The sequence below is a fragment of the Meriones unguiculatus genome, assembly GCF_030254825.1.
Source record: "Meriones unguiculatus strain TT.TT164.6M chromosome Y unlocalized genomic scaffold, Bangor_MerUng_6.1 ChrY_unordered_Scaffold_23, whole genome shotgun sequence".
Taxonomy (NCBI): Eukaryota; Metazoa; Chordata; class Mammalia; order Rodentia; family Muridae; genus Meriones; species Meriones unguiculatus.
Window position 1 is genome coordinate 20,783,615 of NW_026843709.1, and position 9,036 is coordinate 20,792,650.

At 40.0% G+C, this 9,036-nt stretch overlaps 1 non-coding gene across 1 annotated transcript; it reads left to right on the forward strand.

Moving 5' to 3' along the window:
* The first annotated feature begins 985 nt into the window (after positions 1 to 985).
* On the forward strand, positions 986 to 1,094 carry LOC132651674 (U6 spliceosomal RNA). Its single transcript, XR_009589258.1, has one exon. It is a non-coding gene; the product is annotated as a U6 spliceosomal RNA (small nuclear RNA).
* The last annotated feature ends 7,942 nt before the right edge of the window (positions 1,095 to 9,036 follow it).

Sequence of the window (9,036 nt, forward strand, 5' to 3'; positions counted from 1 at the left end):
CGGAATCTAATTAAAGAAGTGGTAAATAGCAAGATCTGGAGATGACAGGAGCTCCACAAGAAGAGCAACATAACCAAAAATATCTGAGCACAGAGGTCTTTTCTGAGATTTGTACTCCAACCAAGTACCATGCATGGAGATAACCTAGAACCTCTGCACAGATGTAGCCCATGGCAGTTCAGTGTCCAAGTTGATTCCATAGTAAGAGGAACAGGGACTACCTCTAACATGAAATGATTAGCCTTCTCTTTGATCACCTCACCGTGTTGGGGGAGCAGCCTTACCAGGCCACACAGAAAGAGAATGCAGCCACTTCTGAAGAGATCAGAAGAGACTCGAGATCAGAAGAAGGGAGAGAAAGACCTCCCCTATCAGTGAGCTTAGGGAGGGGCATGTGTGGAGAATGGGGAGGGAAGGTGGGATAAGAAGAGGTGGAGGCTTCAAGGGGGTAAAAGTGAATAAAGTGTAATTAATAAAAATTAAAATAGAATATTAAAAATTATAATTCGTTTTGGATTTATATTAAAGGATGGTATACTTCGAGGTTGATATGCCAAAGAAAGTTACCAAAGAAATTGAAGTCTCTGTCTCTAGGTATCTGTCACTTTACATCTTTGTTTCTATTGGTCTCCATCTCTCTATTTCTGAATCTGTCTCTCTATCTCTCTCTCTCTGTCACTTTCAGTTTCCCTCTCTCTTTCTGCTGCTTGTGGTTCAATATGAAATCTCTCAGTTTTGGAAAAAACTAAAACCAGATGACTGCTTGCTGAGGTGACATCATGGATGGTCTCTGTAAAACTATAAGCAATGACCCAATTAAATACTTTTTGTTCAAAGATTTGCCTAGGGAGCATTTTCACAGAAAATAATTCACCCACTGAGGACATATCTGTGCATTTAATAAATAATAATGGCATCTGTGATAATGTGAAACTCAAGTCATGGACACATAATTTTATTAATGACCATTTCAAAGAAATATGTATTGCTCTCTTTAGGAGCACATATACTAAAATTGGAACAATAGAGAGAATATTAGCAAGGCCCATATGCAAAGATGAGATTTAAAGTCATGTGTGGAGAGAAAGAACTTAGGGAAGACAACAGGAACTACAGAGCTCAGCATAAGCAACAGGCTACAAGAGGTGGAAGAAAGAATCTCAGGTGTTGATGATACAATAGAAGAAATTGATGTAACATTCAAGGAAAATGTTAAATCTAAAAAAAATTTCTGACAGAGACCATACAATAAATTTAAGACAACATAAAAAAAAAATATGCCTTAAAGATGGAGCTGGTTTCCGCCTTCCACCTTCCCAATGGTGAGTGCTCTCTGTCATGAACAATTCCACATTTGGCTAAGGTTGAGGATCTGGCTTGCTTCCATATATGTGGACCTATCTGCATTGCCCACGTGGCATGCCTGGGTTGGCTACCCAGAGGCTATTTAAGCTGTGGGCTGGCTTTCCCCAGGGTCCGAGGATTGTTCAAGGTTTCTTAATAAACTGCATTGAAAAAAAAAAACAAAACAAAACAAAACCTAAAAATAATAGGAATAGAGGAAAAAGAAGATTCCCTCCTCCAAAGCCCAGAAAATATTTTCAACAAAATCAATGAAAAAAAATTCCCTACCTTAAAGAAGAGGCCGATAAGAATACAAGAGGTATACAGAACACCCAATAAATTAGTCCAGAAAAGAAAATCTTCTCACCACATGATAATAAAAACAGTAAATAAAAATACTAGAAGAAAAAAATACTAAAATATGCAAGGTAAAAAGGCCAAATAACATATAATGGCGAACCCATTAGAATCATACCTGACTTCTCAACAGAAACTATGAGAGCTAGAAGGGCATGGATGGATATCATGCAGGCCGGAAGAGAACACAGATGTCAGCACAGGATACTAGACCCAGCAATCCTCTCAGTCCTCATAGACAGAGAAAACAAAATATTCAATAACAAAATCAAATTTCAACAATACTTACACACAAAATCAGTGCTACAGAAGAAACTAGAAGGAAAAATACAACCCAAGAAAACCAGCTATTTTCAAGAAAACACAGGACATAATTAACCTCATTATAGTAAAACAAAAATTAACCAATACACAAACTTACTACCACAAACAATATTAAAATCAAAGGATCTAACAAACATTGGTCATTAGTCTCTCTCAACATCAATGGACTCAATTTTCTTAGATAATGAAATAGCATTTGACAAAATCTAACATCCATTCACGTTTAAAGTTTTGAGAGATCAGGGATACAAGGCACATACCTAAACATATTAAAGGCAATATACAGCATGCCTACAACCAACATAAAAATAAATGGAAAGAAACTTAAAGCAATCTCACTGAAATCAGGGACAAGGCAAGGCTGCCCATTTTCTCCATAGCTCTTCAACACAGTTTATGGAAGTCCATGCTAGAGCAATAAGAAGATTGAAGGAGATCAAGGGAATCTAAATCAGAATGAAGAAGTCAAAGTATCAGTATTTTCAGATGATAAGATAGTATACCTGATGTTATTAATTAAAAAAAGATGAAGCAGGGGGACAACCAATTATTCTCTGTGAGAGGTTTATTAGGGGGGTATGGTGGATTTGGGTAGCAGGGCATGGTGGGGAAAGAGAGATGTAAAGGGGGATGGGGTGGCCCAAAGTAAGAGAAAAAGCATAAGATAGAGTGAGAGAGAGAAGAGAGTAAGAGAGAGAAAATAAGAGAGGGGTAAGCTTAAGAGAGACCATGTGTTGGATTGGCCCTTTTAAGGGGGCATGGCAACCACATCTTCCAGGTGTGGTCAACTGGCTGACTGGCCACACATGATGACATCATAGGTTGCTGGGCAACCCAGAAGCAGGTTGTTTTCCAAAATACTAACATTCCTCTCTTTTTCTATAATTAAAAATGGGGAGCTTGGGCTGCTTTTTATAAAGTAAGTTAAAGTATATGAATTTAGGCTCATTGGAAGCAGCTCTTGGTTGATATGCAAGAGGTTGAGAGAGAGAATTATAGCAACAAAATGGTCAGATTGCAAAGTCAAGAGTAAGGGAAGCTTCTGCCCTGGAAAATTTAGGGTAGAATATTGTCAATAGAGAGAGTTGCCATCCATGCAAGGCAGCAGGTTGGGACTAGGGAATGCTGGGAGAAGCTAGAGCCACCTGTCCTGGTCCTTAAGCACACCATTTCAACCTTTTGTTAAGAACAAGTGAATAACAGGCATAGATTCTCTTCTGGCTACTTCCTGCTGACACTGAAGGTGCTGTAGGGAGGTCAAAAGGCTGAAATGTTGGCCAAGTCCAGGAAGAATAGGCTGCTTTGATGCTTTCCAGGGTCTGCAAGAACATCCATGGCTGGGAAGGAAGGTGCAGGTCCAGCATGTTGGAAGTTTGTGAGGTCAGAGCTGAACACCTGCAGCTTGTTGGAAGTCTGTGAGGCCAGAGTTGAACACCTGTAGCTGCTTTGGTGCTGTTGTGGCTATAAGAAACATCTGTGTATGGCAGGACACTGAAACACATATATAGGCAAAAGATAAATGTTGAGTAGGGAAAAAAATCCTGTAGGTATACATTGAAAGGTTTGGATCAATGAGGCTTGTACATGGGAACCTCTGTCTACCTGAAGGAACATTTATTTACCCAATCACTGGCAATATTTAAAGAAGGCTTTGTTTTGTTTTCGATCTGTCATTGAGGTGATGTTTAATTACAGAAGCATGTAAACTTAGAGGCCCTGGTGCAAGCTGGCACTAGGTGTAGAAACTTAAAATTCTCCAGAGGAGATCCTATCTGGAGGGTGGGCATCTGGGCATCTCCCATTGGGGGCAGAGAAGTCAAGACCTTCTAGTGGCATTCCAAGGAAAAGTGTGACTCCGAGCAAGAGGGGTGCTACCTGTCCAATAGCTCATCAGGTCTTGGCCAGGGACCAGGGTGCAGTGCCCTGTGGCACAGGCGAAGCAGGAAAGTTTGCCTAGCTTTAGGTCTTCCCATGAGTGAATGAGAGAGGGCCCATGAATGGTCGAGAGGCGGCACATGAGTGGGCCAGAGGGCAAGCAAGTGGGGAGAAGGAAGCGTGTGCAAGAGGAGACGTACTGCCCAAGGCAGAGGGTGGCCCTAAAATGTAGGTCAGCATAGAGGGTCAAACCTAGATAATTAAGGCTATGGCTGAGGGGAGGTCCCTCTGTCTCAAAAGTAGGAAGTTGCATGAGCTCTGCAGTCAAGCTTCCCCTACCAAGAAAGGTGTTTATGCTGAGAAAATGGAATGAACTCACCAATTTAGTCTGTGGTTGCATGCAGTAAACAGTAGTCTGTTAGCCAGGAAAGGAAGTTTTGAGAAAAAGTGACAGCTTTAGACATATTAGTATCACAATTGTACTGTGCATTGAGAAAAAGGCAGTAAACACATATGTGTTAACAGCATAAGTACTTTTTAACAAGAACTCTGAAAAGTCAAAAGCCTTTTATGAAGTAAAAGGGAAACTCACTTATACTTTTAGTATAAGCATACACATTATGGAGGCTTTCAATCTTGAGCTTAGGACCATAATAGTGGAATAGTGGTATTGTGGAATGTTTTTGTATCAGAGTCAGATTAATAAATTAGAGCCCTATTGATAAAGGTTGAAACTCTGGACAGTCAATACAACCGTAGCATAACAAAAGGAGGAAATATTAAGCCTTTTTACCTATTTAAGATACCTTAAATCACCTTAGACCTTGTAACCTTTATCATTTTCATTTACCAACCTTAAAACATTTTTAGACCCTCAAACATTTATAAGTTGCATTACCAACCTTAAGACACATTTTAGACTCTCAAACATGTATAACTTGTATTTATTAACCTGAAGACATCACTCAAATATGTTCTTTGAAAGGGACCTTTGTATTTAGTTATTTACCATGAGACATAGTTGAAACTGCTATGAACATTTATTGTCCTTTAGCTAAAGGTTTCATTTAGGCCTGTTTCCTGAGTCTGGACTGTGTCAGGCCTGAAAGGAGCAGCTCTAGGACTTAGATTTAAGGCCTGGTTCTCCTGTATATAAAGAGAACATTTATTGTCCTTCAGCTAAACGTTTCATTTAGGCCTGTTTCTTGAGTCTGGACTGTGTCAGGCCTGAAAGGAGCAGCTCTAGGACTTAGACTTAAGGCCTGGTTCTCCTGTACATAAATAGAAGTGGGAAGGCACCTGAAGACTCTGTGTAGGCCTGAAAATAGCAGCTCTAGTATTTAGGCTTCAGTCCTGGTCTCTTGCATATAAAGAGAATCATGAAGGCACCTGAAGCCTTCCAACACAGAAGTTGGCAATATGTCTGTGGAACCTCATTCTGAGGTCAAAAACAGACCTCTGGGAGAGTTGTGGAGGTTGCTAAGTCAAGGAGCCACCTGTCCTCTGCCAGGCCAATGTGCTAGAAGGCTGGAAGTGTCTGTGCTCTTGTGTTGGTTGAAGCTTCATGGCTGGGCACAGAGGACAAGCCTGCTTGGGAGCATTTTGGCTTCCATAGGCCAGTTTGCCAACAGCCATCTTTGGTGTATCAGCAGCAGGATCAGCATGCATTTGGCTGCATTCGAACACATCATCTGGCAGAATGGACTTTTTAGCTATATATACATCTTGCACTTTTGCGGGAACACTAGCAGCTTCTGAACACAGCTAGGTCTAGGTTTAGAGCCCTTTGGGATGGCTCAATTTTTATCAACTCCAATATGGTGACTCAATGACCATCTCCACTGTTTATTAAAAATTGCAGTGAGACCATGTTTGCATCTGCATGATTATAAATATGTATCTATGAGATGACTATTAGCTTAGATTTGTTTACCTGTAAATATCAACCAGGACATTAGGTTTTGTCCTTGCTAAGTTAGAACCTTAAAAGTCATGAATACAATTTATTAGAGTGAAAGCCTAAGAGTTTTTGTATGATGTAATATATAAAAGTTTATACCTTATAATTGTCTAAGGCTACACTACAGATTAATAACATCATTTTATGAGAACAAGACCAAGCTTATATTAACATTTTGATAGTAGAGATGTAGTAAATTGATCCAGTTTTAACATTAATATATATTTTTAAAAAATTAATAGATCTCAATTTAGAACACTAGTAAACAACTTGTACATAATAACAAACCCTTGAACTATAAATTTAAAACCAACAGTTTAGCAGAACAGTATGAACCAAGTTTAAAATTAACTAAGCATATTTTAACCCTTTGGTAATAGAGATGCTACAAAATGACCCAGTTTTAACATAGATAAATACCTGTAAAATTAATAGATCTTAATTTTAGAATGTTGGTAAACAATTTGTACGTAACAATGAACCCCTGAGCAGAACAGTATAAAGCAACTTTAAAAATATATTTGAGCAACACATAAACCAACTTAATTTGAATAGATATTTATAATTTTGAAATTTTTTATTATATAAAATTTATTTTGAAGCAGGGTTGAATCATAAGATAGTAAAATGTAACTTTGAATTTTTATAAACATCTATGCCAATTTGAAATGATGCTCCTTGTGGCCTAGTCTAAAAGATAAGATAAAGTTAATTATGATTAAGACTTATAAATACAAACTCAATGAGAAAATTATTTAAATTATATAAAGCATTAGATAAGGAATTTAAAATGTAAGAGTAAAGTGTACAGAAATCAGGGAGAAAAGATTTTATTTTATTTCAATTTTTTTCTTAAAGCTTGGGAAAAGAAAGCTAAAAGAAGAAAGCACTGGGCTAGAAGCAAAAGGAAAGCAGCCTGGGGGGAGGAGAGAAGCACGTGGAGCGACAGGAGGGTGTGCTGGAGGCGGGGCCTCTTTGCCAGAACCAAAGATGGCACTGTGCCACATTAAGTCAGTAGTTAAGCTATAGACACGCCCACTTCCTCCCAAAGCAAACATGGCAATGAGCAGGGCTTCAGCAGGAAATTTAAAAGTTTCTCAACTGTGCTGGTTTTCTAAAACTGTCCTACCCAGAGAATCGCACCAAGCTTTTAAGGTTGATTTTAGCATGGCGTGAATGTCCCAGGGTCATACATGGTCCCTTTTGACTAGCCTCTCCCAGGGGACCTGGATAGAGGGCCTACCCTCTTACCAAACTGGGCCGCTGCAGAAAGCACAGAGATCCAAGCCAGGGTTGGCCTTCGCCGCAACCACAGTGGCAGGAGCAGGATATGGGGAGAGAGAGAGAGAGAGAGAGAGAGAGAGAGAGAAGGGCAGGGGCACCACAGGAGAGAAAAAAGAGAAAGAAAAAGAGTAAGAGGGTAAGAGACAGAAGTAAGAGAGAGTAAGAGAGAGGCCACATGTTGGGATTTGTAAGAGAGAGGCCACATGTTGGGATTTGTAAGACCTGGGGTCACACAGCTCAGGAGTTCAATCGCGCCCTTCCCAGAAACTCCCCCAGATCAAGACTCATTGCAAAAGCAAGAGGTTTATTAACCATTGTACAGTGGGGTTACCCCTGCTGGTCAGCAAAAAGTGGCACCGGGAGACAAAAGGCTTTAGGTTTTTAAAAGGAAAATTGCGGGAGATTTGAAGTTCTAGTTTTGGCAATTTAGGATTGGATGAGGAAGCTATAAAGTAAGATAATTGGTTAGTCTTAGGTGCTCAAGCTTGGCCAGTCCTGCCACGTGTGGATGCAGCTGCAATTGAAGATGGGGGTGGTTAGCTCATCCTTGAAGATTAGGGCTGTGGGCTCTTGGCTGGAGGTCAAAAGCTACTCAGAAGAAGTCTAGGTTTGTTGCTAAGAAACACTATCTCAAAGACAAGGGTCTTTTCATTCTTTTGCTTGCTTGCCCTTTTTTTATATCTGTCCTCACAGATAGGGTCACATTTTTTCACTCTCTGAAAAGGTACTAAGAGGCTTTAGCTTAACCTGGACCTAAAACTCAAAACTATAGGCTTTAGAAGACATATAGGTTCCAAAGTTAACCTAACCCTTTCAGATTGACCCTTTAAGGTGCAAGGTAACCATGCCTTCCAGGTGTGGTCACCTGGTTGGTGACACATGATGACATCATAGGTTGCTGGGCAACACAGAAGCAGGTTGTGTTCCGAAATACTAACACTTTCAGCTGCACAGTTTGAGGCATGTAGTGGTGCTCAGGCTGTCTCTCAAGCAAGCTGTGCACTTTTGCCTTTTTAATAACTGCTTCCTAAAACTCTTACATTCTTTAAGCTGTTGAATGACATCATTCTACATCTAAGCCAATCAGCACCTGAGAGAATCTTGAGGTGTCCATAGAGATGAGTAAACAAACATTCTTCTGTCTAGTATCTCTTATCCTGAGCATACATGACTTGTTCTTGTGAAACCCAACAAGCTTTTAACTCACTCCTTTATGCAAATCCCTCACCTTTACTCCTATTTACCACTGTGAAAATATCAGGTAGGAAATGAAACTTTAATGTTTATTTAATGGGACAGCTACCAACGTAGGGAAGCTTCAATGTGATGTGGGATTAAAGGGAATGTGCTGAATGACAAGGTTGACTCCTCCTGTTCTCTTTGATATGAAATTTTCTAGGTTGTGACTTTGAACTGAATATTTACTGCATACTCACTAAATGTTCCTTCACATCCTTATTGATAGGCTGGCACGGTCTAGGGTTCCCTGGGTTATTGTGTCTCTAAGAGCAAGGCAAAGAGAAGAAAACTATACAATAGTTGGGACTGGTTTTGCTGAAACAGAGAAAGATCAGTGAGTGTAAAAGGAGAACTGAGGTACAAGATATTATTTGACAACTGGTGCTTTTCCACACGAGTGTTGCCAACCCTCTATTAGCAGGACTGCCTTGGCTGACCTTGCTGGTTCAGCAGCTATGTTGTATTCAGTGGTCAGTGAGGAACCCTCCTGGTCTTGGGGTTTAAAGTTAAAACTTGGCATTCAAGACAGAGAAATGGGTTTGTGTTATAAACTTAGGACACAAAAGCAGCTGTGTCCTCCAGACAAACCCTCTAAATGTAGTGATATTGCCAGGAATTACTGTACAGAAGTGCCACCTGAGCCAATGGGGTCT